Raw genomic sequence first — 23,294 nt, 5'->3', positions numbered from 1 at the left:
ATATGCTAATACTGTATTTCTTAGTACAACTGTCATGGCTTAGTGGTTCAGTACATTGACTATGGTGCACAGTATCCCGGGTTCGACCCTTGGCATTGCTCTTTTTTTTTTTTACTACTGTCTAGACAGGCTAGGAGGTGTGTCTGTGTAAAGGCAGCTTTGATACAGCTTGCCCAATGTTGCCCGCCGGTAAGCTGGTTGGCACACTGCGCAGCTCCGCGCAAATGGCTTACGCTGGGTAACGCGTTATTTAGCTATGAGCACTCATATTACGCCAGGTGAAGTGCTGCTGAGCTATGGGCACTCATATTAAGCTTGTTAAAGTGCAGCTCACCTCCGGGCACTCATATGCAGCTTATTAAAGCACTGCTCACCTACAGGCACTCAAATGCAGCTTGTTAAAGCGCTGCTCACCTACGGGCACTCAAATGCAGCTTGTTAAAGCATTGCTCAGCTATGGGCAATGATAATCCTTTTTTATAAATTATTCTGTCGGATTTCTTCACAAATACATGGCCCATTTCATTACATTTTGCTTAAATTATAGTTATATATATATATATATATATATATATATATATATATATATATATATATATATATATGTCAGGGGATTGTTTCATACTTATTTAAATAAAAATGGTGCATGATGTTGTGGGGGCTCGAACCATGACTACCTCATCTTTGGCCAATGTCTCTACCGCTATGCTATTGCTACTTGGCTTAATTTGCATATGTAGATCTTATATGCTTTTCAATGTCATATCTGCTAACTGTGGCTGAGCGAAGGGCATACCCACGCAAACAAGTGCAATTGCGGGCAAACATTTTTGAAATTATAAAAAAAAATGAAACTGCTATTTTGACGTTTTACACATTTTTCAGTAGGGTTTTGTCTCTGGGGATGTGTGGTGTTGTGTTCCTTGACATTTCTAAGGACTCGCTCATGGGTGTTTTCTTTCAGGCCTCTGACTCTTCTGGGGGCATGTCCCTTTGCAGTACTCGGCATTCGGATATGCCCCCTACTTTCCTACATGGACCGTGTTAGCCTAGGATATAATTCAGCATGCCCTCATGAATATGCATGGCTTGCTGACATCATACAGTTCAACTGCAGCCTCCGAGTAAGATATATTAAGTCTTACATGGAGGTTTCATGAATCCGGCCCTGTGCCTTTATGCATTTTTTGTCATTGCATTTTAAGGTGCAGGTTTGGCACTAGTAATTTGTCTGTGTCATTCTTTAAAATAAGATGTTAGTATCTGGTGGGGGGTGGATTTGATGACTGCTCCTAGATAAAATCATTTGCAAACTTGGTCAGGCAAAGGAATTTGTCATTGGACTTGACTTCCAAGCAGTAGATGCCAAAGAGTAGTGGACCCGACACAGAGCCCTGAGGGACTCCACTATGACTGGCCTCTTTGTGGAGGTGGACTCTCCTATACTAATTTCCTGGGTGCTTTCTGAGACCAATCTGGCTATACAAAGTATTACAGAGGGGTTTATGCATAATTCTGTAAGTTTGTTTACAATGTCTAAATGGATCATTGTATCAAATGCTTTAGCCTAGTCAAGGTAAGCAATATGCACCACTATGCCTTCATCCATTGCCTTGGTGACTCTCTCAAAGACATCCACCAGTATGAGTATGCATGGCCTGCTTTTAACAAAGCCAAACTAGGTTGCAACCAATGTCTGAAGATTTCCTTTTTCCTTATTAATCATTTTCATGATAATTTATTCCATGGCTTTGTGTATAACATGTTAGATTAATAGGTCTGAAGTTTCCAAGGTCCATTGATTGTCTGCCCTTGTGCAAAGGATGACCATTGCAGTCACCCATTTGTGTGGCACAATGCCTGTCCAGAGGCTCTGGTTAAATAGTGACTCCACTGGCACTGATACATTATCATTCTATTTGGGAGGCATCCTAGCAGACTATTGGGGCCCATTAAAGCTGTATTTTTTGGTTTTAAGAGCGCATCCAAGACTTGCTACTTATTGATGTTTGGAAGGGTTATGCTTGATGGTATTTCTTGGGGAAGGAGGCTAGGGTGAGTAAGAGTGGGGGTAAAGTTGGAGCCAAATTTTGTGGCTAGTAGATTTGCTATATTTCCTAGCTCTGTGAACATTGCTTCATTTACAACCAGTTTGGCACCCATTTGTGCATTGCCTTTCATTTTTGAACATAGCTAAGAAAGAACTTATTATGGTTGTCCTTAGTCTGGGAAGCAAACTTTATCTCAAAATTAACTTTGCTAGACTTAATTAGTTCACTTAGTCATCAATTCAGTGTGATGAGAGAGTTTTCATCTTTCAGGGAGTTGCACTTCCTAGGTTTGTGTATAATATATTTTCCATGGAAATATTTATTTTTCTATGGCATATAGTAATGATTGTACAGAACTTGCCATTTTATTCATAAGTTCATAGGTTCATAGGTTGGTACTAGGCTATTGGCCCAAGGGCCTGTACAAGCCTAGCCAAACAATTCTTCAGCTATTTCTTGCCACAATATTTACCTCCCTGGATCCCTGTCTAGCAGAATGATGGACGTGATGCCCGGGGGAATTTCCTACCTCCCATCCAATTGTCAAGGTTCCTTTTGAAGTGGGCCAAGGAGGCGCTCTGCTTGACATGTATGGGTAGTCTATTCCAGAGTATCGGGAGTCTCTGGGTCAGGAACCTATCCCTCCAGCATGCTTTGTTCATTGTGACGACAAGGTTTAGATCCCTGGAGCGTGTGGCTCTGAGGTATTGGGATTTCTTTAAGTGGAGCATGTCCAACAGCTCAGGGTTTGACATGGCCTTGTATGTTAAGCAGAGATCACCTCTGAGTAGATTATATGCCACAGAGTATAGCTGGAGTTTTTTTAGATGGTCAGCATAGGGCATCTGCTTTGGGCTTGTGATTCTTTTAGTGAGGTATTTCTGCAGCCTTTCCAGCTGTTGCAGATGTCTTGTGAGGTACATACCAAATGGGGCGTTGTACTCTATAATGAGTTTAATGAGGGATGAGTACAGTGGGATGATGACCTCCTTTATTTCTGAATGAAAAGCCCTTAGTGATGAGGTGTGCCACATAGAAGGATTTCCTGACTGTTGTGGCAATGTGGTTATTGAAGGTGAGACCACTGTCCACCTGTGTCCCTAAGTTTCTCATCACACTTTCGGTGTTTAGTGTACTGCCACCTATGTGGTAATTCATGGGTACATGTTTTTTTCCCAAAGGGGATAACTATACATTTCTTGGCATTAAGCTTGAGCCCATGGCTCTGGCACCAAGCATCTGTTTCTGTAAGGCCCTTTTGTAGAATATCCACATCATTTGGGGATTCAATAATGGCTCCCAGTTTGCAGTCATCTGCAAACTTTGTTAACCAGAGTCCCTTAGTGCTAGCCTGTACTTCAGAGAAGTAGATGCCAAACAAGAGCGGTCCCAGGACTGAACCTTGAGGTACTCCACTTGTCACTTGTCTGGAGCTGGATTTGGAGTCTTCTACTTTTACAGTCTGGGTTCTGTCAGTCAGCCAGTTGGCAACCCATCAAGTGATGTAGGGATTTATGCCCAGCTTAGTAAGTTTATCTATGATTCCAGAGTGGGGGATGGTGTTGAAGGCCTTGGCGAGGTCCAGATAGGCTGTGTGGACAGTCTTACCCTCGTCCACAGTTCTGGAGACTGATTTGAAGAAGTCAGTCAGGATCAGTAGACAAGATCAGCCCTTCACAAACCCAAACTGAGTGAGGTCCAGTGTTTGAAGGTTGCCAATGTCTTTGTTTATAAGTTCCATGATAATGCGTTCCATGCCTTTGCAGATCAGGCTCGTCAGACTGATGGGACAGTAGTTCCCGGGATCCAAGGTGGATCCCCCCTTGTGGAGTGGGATAACTTTAGCTGTGCATCACTCAGTGAGCACAAAGCCTGAGGTGAGGTTATGATTAAACATGACACTTAGGTGAGGTGCCACTTCATTTTGTAGTTCATGTAGTACACAGCCTGGGATGTCATCTGGTCCCATGGATGCTGTCTTAGCTTTGGAGAGTGCGTTTTCTACCTATGTGGCCATGATTACTGGAATTTGAGAATCTTTTGGTATTGAGATGGGCCCTTTAGGGGGTGAGAGGGGGGTGAAGTTGGCACTAAATTGATCTGCCAGGATATTGGCAATATCCTTGGGATCAGTATATTTAATGCCATTCTGTTGTAGTTCAGAGCAGATCTGAGCATTGACATTTAGATTCTTGACTTAACTATAGAATGTCTTGGGGTTGTCTTTAGAATCTTTCGCAATTTTATTTTCACAACTAGCTTTGGAGGATTTTATGAGAGATCTCAGCTTCTTACTGAGGCTGGTAAGGGAGTTTTTTGCATCCTGGGATTTTCCTCTTTTCTGCAACAGTTTCTTCCTTCTGTTGTATAGTTTGTTTACGGCAGGGGACCACCAGACTGGCTTCCTTTTTTTGGAAGAGAGCGTCTTGGTTCTATTTGGGATGTCACGATTCATGCACAACTGGATGTGCTCATGCAATGCCTTAGTGTAGGATTCAGCAGTCAAACTTTCAGCTCCCATCTGCATGGGTGCCATGAAGTTTGTCACTTCAGACTTAAGTAGCATGAAGTTGGCTTTGGAGAAGTTTTTTACTAAGGTTTCCTTACTGGGAGGTGGGGGTGGGATTTGGATGTCAAGGGTGATTTGCTTATGGTCAGACTTGACCAATGAGGGGGTGACCACTGGTGTGGAGGATCTATCTCCCATCTTGGTAATGACCACTTCTAGGATATTGGAGCCCCTGGTGGGACAATGGATTAGTTGATCCAGGGCATTGGAATTTATGAATTCCAAGAACCGCTGGGAAAAGATGTTGGTACCTGAGTAGTTTTCCCAGTTAATGGCAGGGTAATTTAAATCACATAGTGTAGTGTAAAGAAGGCTAGCAAGTTAGGCTGGTGCACGTCAAGTGAGCTAGGTAGATGAACAAGTAAAAAAGCCAGCACCCAGGAGGATCCAAACAAAATAATTTTTATTTCCAACTGAAACTAGACCGGTTTCAGCGACAAGGCTTTCGTCAGTAGTATATTAATCCATAGTGGTGGATCTTAGTCTTATATAGCTGTCATAAATGAGACCCATGACATCACTTCCTGTCTTTAAACAGCAACAATTGAATGCAAAAAAATAAAAATGTTAACAATACATTTGAATATTCATATTCATAAGTTAGGGCTTGTATACAAAATGAATATCAAAGAAACAGGTCTAACAAAATCATAATGATAAAGATATATGTCTGAACATAATATTACCATGAAACAACAACCTGAATTATTACACAAAAAATATTTGACACAAAGGATATGTAAAATCCTGTCCTGTATAGTGCATCTGAATACAGATGTACCTGTAGCACAATAGTATAATGAAATGCAAGAAGTTATATGGTTATACATAATCTAACATATGCTGAAAACATGAAATTATAATCATAATTTGTCATTTAATCCCGGCGGGAAGAGACCACCAAGTTTAATAATCCATCTCTTTTCTTTAGCATTTAAAATTTCATGCCAACCTGTTTTAAATGATCGATTCCCGGTAATGCAGTCAATAATAACAAAAGAAAATTTAGCTGTCTGATGCTTGATGGAATGTCTATATAGTGCATTAGTCAATCTCTTATTTCTAATATCTCCAAGATGTTTCGAAATCATGATGCGAAATTGTCTGGATGTTTGGCCAATGTAAAATGCCTGGCATATGCATGTTGCAAGATATATTATCCAGTCCGAGCTGCAATTGCCAAAAAACTGAATGTCGTATATTTGTCCGGTGTTTTTACTGGTAAAACTAGTTGACTTAAAAATGTAACTACAAAAACTGCAGTGTACACATGGGTAAATGCCTGTAAGTTTGTCACCAGTGAGTGTCCTTTGTATAAACTGATCCTGCATATCTCTAGTTCTTTTATAATGAGAAAATAATGAGCCTAGTGTTTTGCCTTTTCTATATGAAAAGTAGCATCATTCTCCCAAGTAATCAGACAATAAAGGATGTGAATAAAGTATGTTCCAATGGTAGTTGATAATGTTAACTAAATGCCCACTATTTCTGCCATAGGTCGTGACAAATCTGCATAGGTCAAAATCCTGGTTTTTAGGGCGGATGTTATATTGAAGAAGAGAATCCCTGGATTTAGCATGACTGAATTGGATAGCTGAATCAATAATTTGAGGGGCATAACCCCTGGACAGAAATCTATTGGTTAGATCCATTTGTTCATTATTGAAATCGTCCGTAGAAGAACAAATTCTTTTAATACGCACAAATTGAGATTTGGGTATATTTCTGATAATATGTTTCGGATGATGACTTGCCGCATGTAATAGAGTATTGTACTGTGGGAACTTTCTGTGAATAGACGTTTTGAGTGTATTGTCTGACTGCCTTGTCAAGTGAACGTCCAAAAAGTTGATTTCATTCAGATTATACTCCACAGTAAATTCAATACCCCAGACGTTACTATTCAAATGTTCAATAAATTCCTGGAGGTATTCCTGACCCCCTTTCCATACTAACCAACAGTCGTCCAGGTATCTCCTCCATATATCCATATCCAGTAGATATATATTGTGCATGGGATCATAAATGATTTGTTCCTCAATGTATCCCATAAAGAGGTCGGCATAAATGGGTGCAAAAGATGCACCCATAGCTGTCCCTTGTAGCTGCCAATAACAGTCCTGTCGGAAATAAAAGACATTCTTGGTAAGGATATGCTCCACCATACATAACAATAATGTATTCATCCCAGGGGGGTACAAGTTGGATCTATTTAACCAAAAATCCAAGGCCATAAGGCCAGCCCAATGTGGGATGCTGGTATATAAGGAGGACACATCAAGAGTACACATTAACCAAGCTGGCTCCAGTTGAGTTTCAGAAACAATCTGCAAAAATTCAGTCATATCCTGGATTCTGGCCCGAACATGTGATAATAGAGGTTTGAGTTTATCCGTTAGAAACACAGATATAGGTTCAGTAAGTGACCCGATACCAGAGACAATTGGTCTACCTGGAGGCTGGTGACTGGACTTATGAATTTTGGGAAGTAAATATAGTTGTTGTTTGGCAGGATCCTTAACCGTCAAATGTGTTTTTGTTTTTTCAGAGATGATACCGGATTCTACTGCTTGTTCCAAAAATTCATTAATCTCTAGTTGGAAACTAGGTGTAGGATCAATAACCATCTTCATATAGTGGTGACGATTAGTAAGTTGTTGAAGTCCTTCATTGACATAAAAGTCATTATCCATAACCACAACCGCACCCCCTTTGTCTGCAGGAATAATCACTATATCTGTGTTGTTCTTAAGTTGTGTTAGGGCCAATTGTTCCTTTTTGGATAGATTGTGCCTCATGAAGTCCCCTGAGCCAGACTGAAAGTGTATATCTTTAATGACCGCCTGCTGAAATACAGCTACATGTTTGTCCATGGGAGGGTTAAATTTAGATTTATGAAATCTAAAATCAGATGATCTTTGAGTGTCATCAATATGGTCCTGTTGTTTGAAAAATAATTTCAGATTAATCTTTCTACAGAACTCAGTAGTGTCACTAACCATGGAACTTTCATCAATGAGAAAACCCGGAACAAAACCAAGGCCTTTATTAAGTAAGGAATATTGTTCATCAGTTAAAACATGTTTTGAAATATTCAAAACATTAGTACATTGGTGAGTTACTTCACTATTGATAGAAAGAGTTCTTCTAAGTTTGTGACTCCTGTGTTTCCTACCTGCCCGGTGTTTGTGCCCCCTAAAGGGGCCTCCGTTTTTCTGCCCCTTTTTGCATTTGGAGAATCACCAAAGCTAGGTGTCTCAGTGTCTGTGGTTGAGGATTCTTCCCCTGATGTTATATAGTTGGACCCTGTTTTTTTCAAAATAGATCTTGGTCTCTTTTTGCGTGTAAAAGAGACATTCTTAGTACCATGGGCAAACCTAACACTCTTGTGTGATTCAAACTGTCTGCCTTTATCGTAGTCATCCTTGTCCCGAGCAAATTTATGCAGCTTCTTACTTTTCAGATTGCTTTATAGACTGGATAATTCCTTAGACAATTTGCTCAAACAACCCTGAAAATGTATATTATGTTCAAACTGTTTGAGATCATTACAAGTTTTTTCAACCTCATTGATATTGCCCTGTATTGTTCTCTCATAGTAAGATGCCAAGATATGAACCCTGGCCATGGCGGCCTCTTGTTGTGCTTGTTGCCAATCCTTAAGCAGGATCTCATCTGGTAAACCAACCAATGGTTGTATTTTGCATCTCAAACCCTTAGGAGAAATATTTTGTACTTGGTAAGCTTTGAACAATTTGTGGTGCCAAATGTTTGTTCGTAGTATTTTAATTTGTTTGCCCAATTTAAAGAATAGATTGTCGCAACCGTCAACTAGATCAATGGAATTCGATTCATCCATTTCCGTAGATTCAATACCAATTCCAAAGATTTTTAGGTCATGCTTATCGGAGCAAAGGCCAGATAGTAAATTTTTAAGATCCATGACAATGAGTTGCTATTGATCGAACAAGAGTAATACCTGGACCACCAAGAATTATATATGGGTTGAGAGAGCAAATTGTGGGTATCCTTCAATAAAAGACAAACAATCAGAATCACAAAGGAGCGTGGGCCCTAGTGTGTGAAGAAAACACAGAGCTAAACATGTATTAGTAGCCCTTGAAAGTGTATATATGTACCAAATACTCAGTACATAAAATATATATGTAAAAGTTAGGGTCAAATGTATAAAATATGAATATCTATATATATCCAATTAAGAACAATCAGGAAGAGTCATATACCTCAAAATAGATCAATGACCTGAAACAATCAAATAGTTATACATATAGGAGTCACTAAGAGATGAAGTAAACTGCTATAATGAGAATAATATATCCTGAATCATATGGTTTAACAACATAACCACCCAATCCTCTTATATAGCAAATACTACTGCAATGATATTTAAATGATAGACAGTTTTATTAGATTCCTATAATCATATCTGGCTTGTGGATCAACCAATGTTGATGTTGATAACAATTGGAATAATACCTATGTATTAATAGCAAAAGAACATATATATAGGCCGGCAGTGAGAGTCAATAACAGCCCTACACATGGGTATATATCAGAGACAATGCTAAACATACAATATTTAGTTAGACATTATGTATGCACTGATCAGTAATGTCCCAGTATTAAGCATCATTGTCAAGACAGTCAATACAATATTGAGTATTCAGTTGGCAACAATAGCCCAAAGGGCTTGATACGATAAGAGACATTAAGAAAAAATTGCACTATACAGCTAATCTGGGCTGAAAAAGGCAAAGATCATCCCGAGAGGTATTTGCCTTCAAAAACTACAGAAATAAATCTGCTATATTGTGTATATGCACCATACAAGGAACCGATTTCAAATAAACAATAAGAGGCCTAATATATTTTAAACATAAGCACTGATAATCATGAAACACTACTCCATGAATAAAATATAATAATATTCAACCAAATAAAGATACTGTAGATGTTGTATAACAGAACTGAGGCATATGTGTGCATGTGATTACTATATGCCTCAGTTCTGTTATACAACATCTACAGTATCTTTATTTGGTTGAATATTTAACATATTGATTACATTCAACCAATGTTTTTGTTACTTAAACTCTTGGTGGTCATTCTAGTCCATTATATTTTATTCATGGAGTAGTGTTTCATGATTATCAGTGCTTATGTTTAAAATATATTAGGCCTCATTGGTTGATCTACAAGCCAGATATGATTATAGGAATCTAATAAAACTGTCTATCATTTAAATATCATTGCAGTAGTATTTGCTATATAAGAGGATTGGGTGGTTATGTTGTTAAACCATATGATTCAGGATATATTATTCTCATTATAGCAGTTTACTTCATCTCTTAGTGACTCCTATATGTATAACTATTTGATTGTTTCAGGTCATTGATCTATTTTGAGGTATATGACTCTTCCTGATTGTTCTTAATTGGATATATATAGATATTCATATTTTATACATTTGACCCTAACTTTTACATATATATTTTATGTACTGAGTATTTGGTACATATATACACTTTCTAGGGCTACTAATACATGTTTAGCTCTGTGTTTTCTTGACACACTAGGGCCCACGCTCCTTTGTGATTCTGATTGTTTGTCTTTTATTGAAGGATACCCACAATTTGCTCTCTCAACCCATATATAATTCTTGGTGGTCCAGGTATTACTCTTGTTCGATCAATAGCAACTCATTGTCATGGATCTTAAAAATTTACTATCTGGTCTTTGCTCCGATAAGGATGACCTAAAAATCTTTGGAATTGGTATTGAATCTACGGAAATGGATGAATCGAATTCCATTGATCCAGTTGACGGTTGCGACAATCTATTCTTTAAATTGGGCAAACAAATTAAAATACTACGAACAGACATTTGGCACCACAAACTGTTCAAAGCTTACCAAGTACAAAATATTTCTCCTAGGGGTTTGAGATGCAAAATACAACCATTGGTTGGTTTACCGGATGAGATCCTGCTTAAGGATTGGCAACAAGCACAACAAGAGGCCGCCATGGCCAGGGTTCATATCTTGGCATCTTACTATGAGAGAACAATACAGGGCAATATCAATGAGGTTGAAAAAACTTGTAATGATCTCAAACAGTTTGAACATAATATACATTTTCAGGGTTGTTTGAGCAAATTGTCTAAGGAATTATCCAGTCTAGAAAGCAATCTGAAAAGTAAGAAGCTGCATAAATTTGCTCGGGACAAGGATGACTACGATAAAGGCAGACAGTTTGAATCACACAAGAGTGTTAGGTTTGCCCATGGTACTAAGAATGTCTCTTTTACATGCAAAAAGAGACCAAGATCTATTTTGAAAAAAACAGGGTCCAACTATATAACATCAGGGAAAGAATCCTCAACCACAGACACTGAGACACCTAGCTTTGGTGATTCTCCAAATGCAAAAAAGGGTCAGAAAAACGGAGTCCCCTTTAGGGGGCACAAACACCGGGCAGGTAGGAAACACAGGGGTCACAAACTTAGAAGAACTCTTTCTATCAATAGTGAAGTAACTCACCAATGTACTAATGTTTTGAATATTTCAAAACATGTTTTAACTGATGAACAATATTCCTTACTTAATAAAGGCCTTGGTTTTGTTCTGGGTTTTCTCATTGATGAAAGTTCCATGGTTAGTGACACTATTGAGTTCTGTAGAAAGATTAATCTGAAATTATTTTTCAAACAACAGGACCATATTGATGACACTCAAAGATCATCTGATTTTAGATTTCATAAATCTAAATTTAACCCTCCCATGGACAAACATGTAGCTGTATTTCAGCAGGCGGTCATTAAAGATATACACTTTCAGTCTGGCTCAGGGGACTTCATGAGGCACAATCTATCCAAAAAGGAACAATTGGCCCTAACACAACTTAAGAACAACACAGATATAGTGATTATTCCTGCAGACAAAGGGGGTGCGGTTGTGGTTATGGATAATGACTTTTATGTCAATGAAGGACTTCGACAACTTACTAATCGTCACCACTATATGAAGATGGTTATTGATCCTACACCTAGTTTCCAACTAGAGATTAATGAATTTTTGGAACAAGCAGTAGAATCCGGTATCATCTCTGAAAAAACAAAAACACATTTGACGGTTAAGGATTCTGCCAAACAACAACTATATTTACTTCCCAAAATTCATAAGTCCAGTCACCAGCCTCCAGGTAGACCAATTGTCTCTGGTATCGGGTCACTTACTGAACCTATATCTGTGTTTCTAACGGATAAACTCAAACCTCTATTATCACATGTTCGGGCCAGAATCCAGGATACGACTGAATTTTTGCAGATTGTTTCTGAAACTCAACTGGAGCCAGCTTGGTTAATGTGTACTCTTGATGTGTCCTCCTTATATACCAGCATCCCACATTGGGCTGGCCTTATGGCCTTGGATTTTTGGTTAAATAGATCCAACTTGTACCCCCCTGGGATGAATACATTATTGTTATGTATGGTGGAGCATATCCTTACCAAGAATGTCTTTTATTTCCAACAGGACTGTTATTGGCAGCTACAAGGGACAGCTATGGGTGCATCTTTTGCACCCATTTATGCCGACCTCTTTATGGGATACATTGAGGAACAAATCATTTATGATCCCATGCACAATATATATCTACCGGATATGAATATATGGAGGAGATACCTGGACGACTGTTGGTTAGTATGGAAAGGGGGTCAGGAATACCTCCAGGAATTTATTGAACATTTGAATAGTAATGTCTGGGGTATTGAATTTACTGTGGAGTATAATCTGAATGAAATCAACTTTTTGGATGTTCACTTGACAAGGCAGTCAGACAATACACTCAAAACGTCTATTCACAGAAAGTTCCCACAGTACAATACTCTATTACATGCGGCAAGTCATCATCTGAAACATATTATCAGGAATATACCCAAATCTCAATTTGTGCATATTAAAAGAATTTGTTCTTCTACGGACGATTTCAATAATGAACAAATGGATCTAACCAATAGATTTCTGTCCAGGGGTTATGCCCCTCAAATTATTGATTCAGCTATCCAATTCTGTCATGCTAAATCCAGGGATTCTCTTCTTCAATATAACATCTGCCCTAAAAAACAGGATTTTGACCTATGCAAATTTGTCACGACCTATGGCAGAAAGAGTGGGCATTTAGTTAACATTATCAACAACCATTGGAACATACTTTATTCACATCCTTTATTGTCTGATTACTTGGGAGAACGATGCTACTTTTCATATAGAAAAGGCAAAACACTAGGCTCATTATTTTCTCATTATAAAAGAACTAGAGATATGCAGGATCAGTTTATACAAAGGACACTCACTGGTGACAAACTTACAGGCATTTACCCATGTGGACACTGCAGTTTTTGTAGTTACATTTTTAAGTCAACTAGTTTTACCAGTAAAAACACTGGACAAATATACGACATTCAGTTTTTTGGCAATTGCAGCTCGGACTGGATAATGTATCTTGCAACATGCACATGCCAGGCATTTTACATTGGCCAAACATCCAGACAATTTCGCATCAGGATTTCGGAACATCTTGGAGATATTAGAAATAAGAGATTGACTAATGCACTATATAGACATTCCATCAAGCATCAGACAGCTAAATTTTCTTTTGTTATTATTGACTGCATTACCGGGAATCGATCATTTAAAACAGGTTGGCATGAAATTTTAAATGGTAAAGAAAAGAGATGGATTATTAAACTTGGTGGTCTCTTCCCGCCGGGATTAAATGACAAATTATGATTATAATTTCATGTTTTCAGCATATGTTAGATTATGTATATCCATATAACTTCTTGCATTTCATTATACTATTGTGCTACAGGTACATCTGTATTCAGATGCACTATACAGGACAGGATTTTACATATCCTTTCTGTCAAATATTTTTTGTGTAATAATTCAGGTTGTTGTTTCATGGTAATATTATGTTCAGACATATATCTTTATCATTATGATTTTGTTAGACCTGTTTCTTTGATATTCATTTTGTATACAAGCCCTAACTTATGAATATGAATATTCAAATGTATTGTTAACATTTTTATTTTTTTGCATTCAATTGTTGCTGTTTAAAGACAGGAAGTGATGTCATGGGTCTCATTTATGACAGCTATATAAGACTAAGATCCACCACTATGGATTAATATACTACTGACGAAAGCCTTGTCGCTGAAACTGGTCTAGTTTCAGTTGGAAATAAAAATTATTTTGTTTGGATCCTCCTGGGTGCTGGCTTTTTTACTTGTTAAATCACATAGTATTAGGGTGTTTGCTTGTATCTTAATATTTTCCAGTATGTTTAGAAAGGTGTAGTGAGAATCTTGGGGCATGGTGGGGGATCTGTAGCAAGCTAAAGTTTGGATTGCAGTCTTACCTAGTGTTAGTTGCACCTGGAAAATTTCAGATGCATTGTGTTGGGGAACTAGCCTGGAGGTGTGAATATCCTTGGTGAATAGGGACATTCTTCCATCTTTAGTGTTTCTGGGTTGGGTTGGTGGCAGAAAAGTGTGGTAAGAGTTGTAGCCTAGTATTTCAGGGGTGCTCTCTGGAGTCTTGAACCAGGTCTTAGTTACTGCACAGATATTGATGTTCTCCATTTTTAGGAGTGCCTCAAGAGAGTGCATTTTGAGTTTTAGACCTCTAGCATTGAGTAGCATTACCTTCAGATTTTGCATGCTTGTATCTGTTACGGTGGTGGTTTTGTCCTTTGAATCTTGCCTAAAAAAGGCACTATAGGGGTGGCAAGAGCTTTAGCCAGTAACCTGAATCCCAGGGGTGACAGATGTAGGCCATCTCTTGCAAGGCATCAGGGTTTGTCAATCATGTTGTCCCAGGCAGACAGATACTGGATCCCCTTTGAATGACTCTAGGAGCTTAGCCAATTGTTGAAGTCAATCATTTTGTCCTTATACTGTGGTGTCATTCTACATGAAGACAGGATGCTACTCAGGGCTAGGGTCATGCCTGCCTGAGCCACATGATCCGAGAGCTCTTCCATGCCTCTTTTCATGTAGTCCAGGGAGGTACGTCTCAAGTCATTCACTCCAACATGGACAATGACAGAGTCATATTTGTACTTATTGTAGAGTGACTTGAGTGCATGCATTATGTGGCAGATCCTGGCACCCGACAGGCAGCTGACTGTAATTTTCTCCTTGCTCAGCCTGGTGAGTGGGACATCAGTGAGCCTGACTATAGAGTCACCTATGACTAAAGTGTTGGGTACGTTGTCTTGCCTTAGGAGCTGTTGTTGGGTGGCACACTGGTGTTGTGAGCTATGTGTCACTTTGGTTGTGACTGGTATTTATTTGCATTTCAGCTTCGGAGGTCATTGTTGCTTGGGCAGGTTAAAGTTAAGGGCCTCCACATATGTGGGTTTAGTGTTCCTATGTGTGGGTTTTGATGGTGTGGGTTTTGAAGGGCTATGTGTTGCTTGAGGTGTAGTGCAGATGTTAACCTTCTCCTCTTGACTGTCTAGCACAATCTTGGCTGGAGAGAGCTTTGCTTCCAGTTTGGCTATGTAAGTTCATGATATTTGTAGCCTGCTGTGTTTCTGTGCTTGGCTTTTACATACCTAGTTTTGCTCTTGTCTTCACGTACTTCATTGCCAGTGTGGGTTCCTTCTCCTTTGGACTTCCTAGCTTTAGTATTGACTTTTGTTCTTTTGTTGTAAAACCTGTTGAATTTTGAATTCCACCAAGGTAGTTTGTTTACTGAGTTTGTTTTGGGCTTAAATGTGGTAGGCACAGTGGCCTCTCTGTTATTATTGACATGGTTGTAATAAGTTTTTGTGAACAATTCTGTATAGGCTGCTCTGTTATCTAGGTTTGCAGGGGCTTTACATTTTGACAGATTGTAATTTAATAAAAGGTAGTTTGCCTTGGAATAGTTCCAATAGAACCAAAGTGTATGTAGTCTGCTATCCTGTGACACCAATATTAATGTTTCGTCTTTTGGCTTAAATTCACCTCCCTTATGGTCCTGATCGACATGAGGTTCTCCAAGAGTCTTCTGTACTTGCAACTATATTTATGCATATTCCACATTTCTCACCTTCTCATGATACTTTGCCTTATATTCTTTCTTTTGTTTTTTTTTTTTGGCACATTCAGTAGCTGCCTGATTTTTATCTACTTCTGATTTGATTTCCATTCCCACTTGACACCAATATGTTTCTGCTAAACTAAACAGGGAAATCATCTTGGAGTTATTCTCCTCATGTTTTAAAACTTTCACTATGTCTGTATATTGTGAGGTCAGCAAATATGTATGTAGTCACACGATTGTGGATCTGTACATATAATGAGTTTCATGGAGGCCCATATCTTGTACAGAATGCGGAATAATCTTGGTATATAATAATTTTTATAAATCATTTGATTAGCATGAAACATTTTTTTTTGTTATCCTGTCCAAATGATCCAACACCTTTTGAAGCCAGTCAGTAACTCCACAACTAGAAGTTGGGACAGGGAAAACAAATTGTTTTAATGCCTGGACGTTGCTCACAGATGTCAAAGCTCTTTTCAGTATTAATTTTAGTCTTCTAAAATATTCCTTGCAAAACTTTATTAGCATTTGTTCATGTTTTATTGTTGATCCTTCATCAATTCACAAATATTTATACACTCCCTCTTGCTCAAGTTCTTTTATATCAGATTCTTGTACCAAACTGATTGTTTTCTTGGTGCTGCAGCTTTCCTGCTTTAAAAGTTGCTTTTGCACATTTATCAAAATTAAATGACATTCTTATATCATCTGAGAAAGTTTTGACCACTTGTTGCTTTCAATTCCTCATCTGATGAACTGTATAGTTTTAAATCATCCACAGACTAAAGATGAGAAATCTTTACACTTTCTTGTTTTCTGGGAGCCAAATTTTAGCCATGACCTAATCTGTTAAGTAGACAGCTTAATGGGTTAAGGGCAAAACAAAAGAGCAGTGGCAACAAAGAGTCACCCTAGAATATTGCCCTTTGCATTTTTATTCCTGGAATAATAATTTGTCCTTTATCACGACTTAACTGCAAAGTGGTTTGCCACTGCTTCACGGTCACTATAATGTAAGTGATCAGTGTATGGTATAACTTATACATTTGTAAGCACTCTTTTATCCATGTATGTGGAATGCTGTCAAATATTTTTTTCTAGTCTATCCATGATATATTTAGATTTATCCCCTTTTTTACAGTTCTCTATTACGACTTTATTTAACAATAAATGATCCTTTGTTCCATGTAACTTTCTTTTGTTACTCTTTTGTTTTATTGCCAAGATTGTGTTTTCTTCTAAATGTCTATAAACTCTGCTGGCATCAATTCCAGTGTATACGTTGTCACAAGGCATGTTATTGGTCTATAGTGTTTAAGATAGCTTGCAAGTTTACTCTTATGGAGGAGTATTGTTTTTCCTGTTGTTAAGCAGGCTGGCATCTGTTTGGCGTGCACATATACATAGTTCTTACTCATGGCTAAATCTTGATGTAAGATGTTAATACTTTTAGCCAGATGTTAGGTACTGTATATGAGCCTATGGTTTCTAATTTGGAGCTTTTCTTAATTTTATTTCAATTTATTTGGCTGTTACTTCATCCCATTTCATATCCTGCACATCTGAACTTCTTATTCTTTCTGTTACTTCTTCAATCTATTCAGCATCTTTGTTATGTTCCACAGGAGCTTCATAGATATTTCTCCAAAATGTGTCTATTTCTGTTTTTTGGTGGCATTTCAATTCCTCTCAGTTTCTATTTTTTTTTATTTCACCATTACTAATCCTCCTTTTTATTTTCCCTCTTTGTTTTCTTATTTTGTATTATAAAATTGTCCATACCTGGATGCCTTTGCCTATATTTATCTTCAAATATCTTTGGTGCTGTTCTTTTTGCATTGATTATTTTTGCTTTCTCCTTTGCATAAATATTGTACCATACTAAATCTCTTTTTCTTTCCCATGCCCATATTTCTTTTTTAGATGTCTCCTGCTCCTCCTGCTTCTCCTTACTTTGGGGACTCACTGTTCCATCCTGCTGTCATATAACCTGTTAGACTTTCTGCACTAAATCCTTCACTTCACAGGTATTCCATAACTTCTGCTTTTATTTTTTCAACTTCTTTAATAATTTTTTGTTCTACGTTCCCCCTTTGTGATCTTATTTTTTTTTTGTATTGTGAAATCCTTCATATCTAGTTGCCTTTGCCTGTATTTCACTTTGAATATCTCGGAGCTGCTTTTTTGTATTTATTAATTTGGCTTTCTCCTTTGCATAAATATTGTACCATATTAGATTGCTCTTTCTTTTCCATGTTCATATTTCTTTTTTATACCTTTCAAAAATTTCTAAATTTTGTTCTTTATATTTTCACACTACCTGGGTGGCCACGGTGGTGCAGTGGTTAGCCTTGCCACCTCACAGCAAGAGGTTCTCCGGTTCGATTCTCGGCTGGGGTGCCTTCTGTGTGGAGTCTGCATGTCCTCCCTGTGGTCATGTGGGTTTCCTCCCAAAGACATGCAGTAGGTGGATTGGACACTCTAAATTGGCCCTAGGTGTGCATGTATATGTGCCTTCTGTGGAAGGTTGGGCACCGGGCTAGCAACTCGACTCATAAAACTCCACTGCCAATCATGAGTGGACAGATGATCTGCTGTGGTGAACCCTAACCAGGAAAAGCTGAAAGAAGATTAATATTTTCACACTACCTCAGTAGCTTTTTTTTCCAAACAGCTCAAGGTTTCTTGGTCTATATAATGTTTTTCATGAATCTGTTGTATTAAAGAACACAAATTTGCATTTGAAGCTTTTGATAGTTTTTCTTGTACAAGCATTTTTTTTTCCTGTAATGACTCTCTTAATCTTTTTGTATATCTTTTGTCAGGAAATTCTGGGCTTCTTGCATAATAGAAACAATACATAATTTCTTTCTTATCCTCAATGGTTCTATCTATTATCTTTCTGGCTCTTCTTTGGCCTATCAGTTTTTGTGATTTTTATGGACTACTACTTCCTTCTACAACATTGTGGCTATCCACCCCTGAACCTGGCCTAACCCCACTGTAGGAATGTTCCGTGTCTTGAGGATTCAACATTCATTTTTACCAGTCCTGTTAACAGTGTACCTACTAGGGTTGGGCACTTTTTTATCCCAGGACTTTTCTACCCAGCTGTCTTTTTTTATTTTTTCAACCTACTTTTCTCCATGATATATGCTATATAAAATGCAGTCTATATATCAGTGTTGCCTTGGTGAGATTTTGTAAAAATCAGGGTCGACCTCGTGAAGGTACTCACTGAAACTTGAGGATGAATTCAGTTCCAACGATACTACTCTCCTTTGCTCACTGATTTGTTATCTCTCCATTCAGACACTATGAGCTGTCATCAGCATTTGTTCTGCTGTGAAGTAAATCAATGTAAATGAAAGTCTCCATCTTGTTTACTTGTTATTTTTGAACCACTCTCCAGCATGGGCTTAGAATACAGAACAGTTTGTCATATTTTCTTACATCTACTTGCAACATCAATTCCATCTGTCAGTCAAGCAACATGTCTTGAAAGAACTGTTGCAAATAGCTTCTTACTGGCTAGAGGTGATTTCATGCAGGCAGAATGTCTCATCTGAACAGATACATCATTCTGAAAAAGATGACGCGTTCATTTATCACCTTCTACAGTACCTGATAACTAGTTTGTCAGATGGTTAACAGGTGTTGTTAAATGTAATGTCTCAAGATTTAACAGCAGACAGTGGAACCAAAAAGTATTTTTGTAATCACCAGGTATCGCATGCACATTTTTGAACCTGCATTTGTATTCATGGACTGCTATGAATCTCCTGAACTGCATATTTGTGTCTTGCCACATCCGCTATTTTGAAATATTCACAGAGTAGTCACACCTTCTTTTTAACATATGTAGACTTCTGTTCCTTAAGATAAAAGTACATATGTCTTTAATCATATAAACCATCTAACAGGAAAATGTGATCTTACTTATTCATTTTGAGTTCCCTTTTCTGCTGGGCATATACTGATAGTGGTTCTACTAATTTTCTGTTTCTGCTTGCACCTTCCATTCTATATCAGGGTAAATGATGATGTCTGCTCATTAGTTCATTAGCTACTTATTGGTCAAGTGATATTTTGCTCTCTCCTCTGTTTGGCAGCACTCTGTAGGTAATTAACAGCACCATTTTGTAAAATGATATATATTTTTTCAGTTAGAGAAAGCATGATTCACCGGTACTGGCTGCACTGGTGTTCATTGCATAGACAATATGATGTATCTTTTATGCAGTTATTGAAACCAGTACTGGCTATACTGGTGCTCATTGCATTGACAATATGTCATATCTTTCATGCAGTTAGAGAAAGTATGCTTTGCCAGTACTGGCTGCACTGGTGTTCACTGCATAGACAGCATTGATTCTATTTTTGGTATTATTTTACTAATTCTAGTATTCCCATGTTTACAACTTTCCTTACCAGTTTTGCATCATTGATTGTGGGGCATTAGGAAAGCTTTAACAAACATAAAAGTCTAATTTTTCAGCTGGGCCTGATGGACTAGAGCACACCTCCTTGCTTGTACATTCTCAGGAAAGCATTTTGCAAGGCAGCATTTAGTTAGTTGTAGATGGCAGGCCATGCCTTCAGAGGAATGAAATTTGGAATCTCTATTACACGTATGAGGTTATTGACAGCATAGTTAATGATTAATCAAATTGTATCTGTAAAACATTAGATTTTATGTTTCATTGGTAATCAAGGCAATCAGCCCGCAGATTAATACATGCCTAGCCGACAACCAGATAGGGAGCAAAGATGAGAACCAAACCTTATACTTCTTGATGCAAGCATGCTAACCGTTATGCCAAGATCCACCACCCCGATTTTCTTGTATCATGTCATGGACATTTATTTATTACTTGTTATCCTTGTTCACACATCTAATCCTGCAGTGGCTTCCTGAATTTTGTAATTCCCATCTCCTTGCCTTTCATATGAAAAGTACTGAAATTATCTCTTAGACAGATTATCAATTGTAAATCTTCCTGGTAAAACTCATCTTATTGCATTGCTTTCTGCTGTAACACATCAACTATGTGAGCTAGCCAACCATTTGTTTTCACATGGATAACCTTGTGGTTTGCATCTTCCTATTTCTGGGAGATTCCAATATGATTTTGTTTTTCCTGCTACAAAAAGTGGAACATGCCCTATTCAAAACAACATTTCTTCTTCCTTCCTCAGTCTTACGAAACCAGAAGTAATAGAATATTTCAGTGTACGTACACTAAGTGTTCCATTGTCCACTTATGCTATTGTTTAGCAGATGGACTGAAATAGCACACTAAGAGATACAAGCGGCACCTAGCTGAAATTAACAAGTTTTTGTATCCTCGAGGAGCTACCTAAGTATGCTGTTTCTATAAAACATTAAAGTAAAATTAATTTGCTATGTATCTGTTCTAAGAACTGCTCTCTCATTGATTCAGGTGCACTTTAGGAATGTTCATTTGACAGACTTGAATATTTTGCAAGTCTTTATTTCATTGAAATAAAGATAACCATAGTCCAGTCTGAAAAGATCCAAGAAACTGTTAGCATCCTGGTCTGCAATGACCAGTGTGAAAAGGTATCCATTTATGCTTTGAAGTTACATTTCAGTGACACAAGAATTATCAGGTCTGATAAATCAATTATGCAATTGCTGAACATTTTTAGTTCAAAACATGAGAGTTAGTTACTTTAGTTTCAGTGCTGCAGAAGGCTTATGAAAATGCATTTCAACAAATATCTATTTGTTTAATATGGCTTGATGGTTCAGTTGTCTCTGAAAAAATATTAATATCCATGAAATATCTTCTTAAAGTTCCAACACATAATTCCTTTGATACTAAAAGGTCAATGTTGTCCAATAATGGAGATGTATTTAAAGCAGAATTTACTAAATCACTATATGATTCTTTGTGTGCTGGACACTTTATTAGCTTGTATGTTCTTTGCTCACTAAGTACATAGTTTACTGGTCAGCACAGTGGCACAGTGGATAGCATTGCTGCCTCATAGCAAGAGGTTCTCCTATTCAGTTCTCGGCTGGGGTACCATCTTGATGGAGTCTGCATGTCTTCCATGTATTCGTATGTGTTCACATGGGTTTCTTCAGGTGCTCCGGTTTCCTTCCACATTCCAAAGACATTCAGTAGGTGGCTTAGACACTATAAATTGGCCATAGATGTGAGTGTGCTTGTGAGTGTGTGGTGTGGAAGAACTACCATGGCTGGGCTAACCACCTGGTGGTGTAAACCTTGGTTCTAGATGATTGCCACTGTTGAAGTGACAACCCAACACCATGTGGAAAAATGTCAAAAAGAGGTTGTGAGTGGATGGATGGATCTGTATGGAGATGCAAATTCTTCAGACTGCTGTCCACAGTTTTTCAAAGAACAAGATAAAAGGCAAGCTAATTAACAGAGATATAATTTATTTTGTCCCTTATTGATCATTTAACAATATCATAGGTTGCAACAGCTAATGATTAATGGTATGTGTTAAATATCACATTTTTCATTATATTATCATTATGTTTCCTTGCTTTTCTCTATAGTTCTGATTGAAGACATGTCATGTGAAATATAGAAAGCAGACTATAAACAAAAAGTAAAAGTAATTCAAGGTTCATGTGTTGTGATTCCCTACACATTTAACTACTCCGGTGAGCAGATGCAATCCAGTAACATCACTATAATCTGGTACAAAGGCACTGGATTTGAAATTTACCATAGCAAGAAGAATTCTAATGCACTGGCTGATAAACATATTTTGACTGGAGATCCTGGAAAGGAAAACTGATCTTTGAAGATTAACATGCTGCAAGGCACAGATAGCAACATTTATCATATCCGGGTTGAAATTCCAGGGCTGAATGCTTATTCTTTTATTAAACAGACTGCATCTATAAATATGACAGTAACAGATAATAATCATGTGTTAAAAGCGATTGATTTGACCATAAAATCGGTTTCTTTCCAAAAACTGATGTATACGCAGTTGATGATCTGGAATAATGCATATTATACACATCTTAGTTTACATAAATTTAATCCTAGAAAATCTCCAATTTGTCCATATTGCATAAATCAAATGGCTGATCTTCTTCATATGTTCTGGAGCTGCAAATGTATATATAAACTTTGGAACTCTCTTAGAATACAACTTCAGAAGATGGGTTACCAAAGTACAACGTTATCATGGGAATTTACGATTCTACATATTCCTCCAAAAGAACTCTCTAGATCTCAAACTATTATATGTATAAATATTTTTTTGTTGATGAAGCTTTATATAGCTACAAATTGGTTAGAACCAGATAAGACATCATGGGATAATTTTAAACTTGTGGTGATAAGGTATATATTAGCACATAAATTACTCTTGAAACAAAATAACAAAAATATTAATAACCCAAAAATCTGGGAACAGGTTTTTAATATTATACTAGTATAATACTGTTATTGTGAATGTATTAAGTTTTGGTTATATATTTGGAGGGAATATTGTATTTGAACTGTGTATTATCTGTATTGACTCAAATTATTTCTATGGT

This window comes from Protopterus annectens, chromosome 8.part0 (assembly GCF_019279795.1).
Source record: "Protopterus annectens isolate FY-2018-M chromosome 8.part0, PAN1.0, whole genome shotgun sequence".
NCBI lineage: Eukaryota > Metazoa > Chordata > Ceratodontiformes > Protopteridae > Protopterus > Protopterus annectens.
This window is presented reverse-complemented; position numbering follows the sequence as displayed.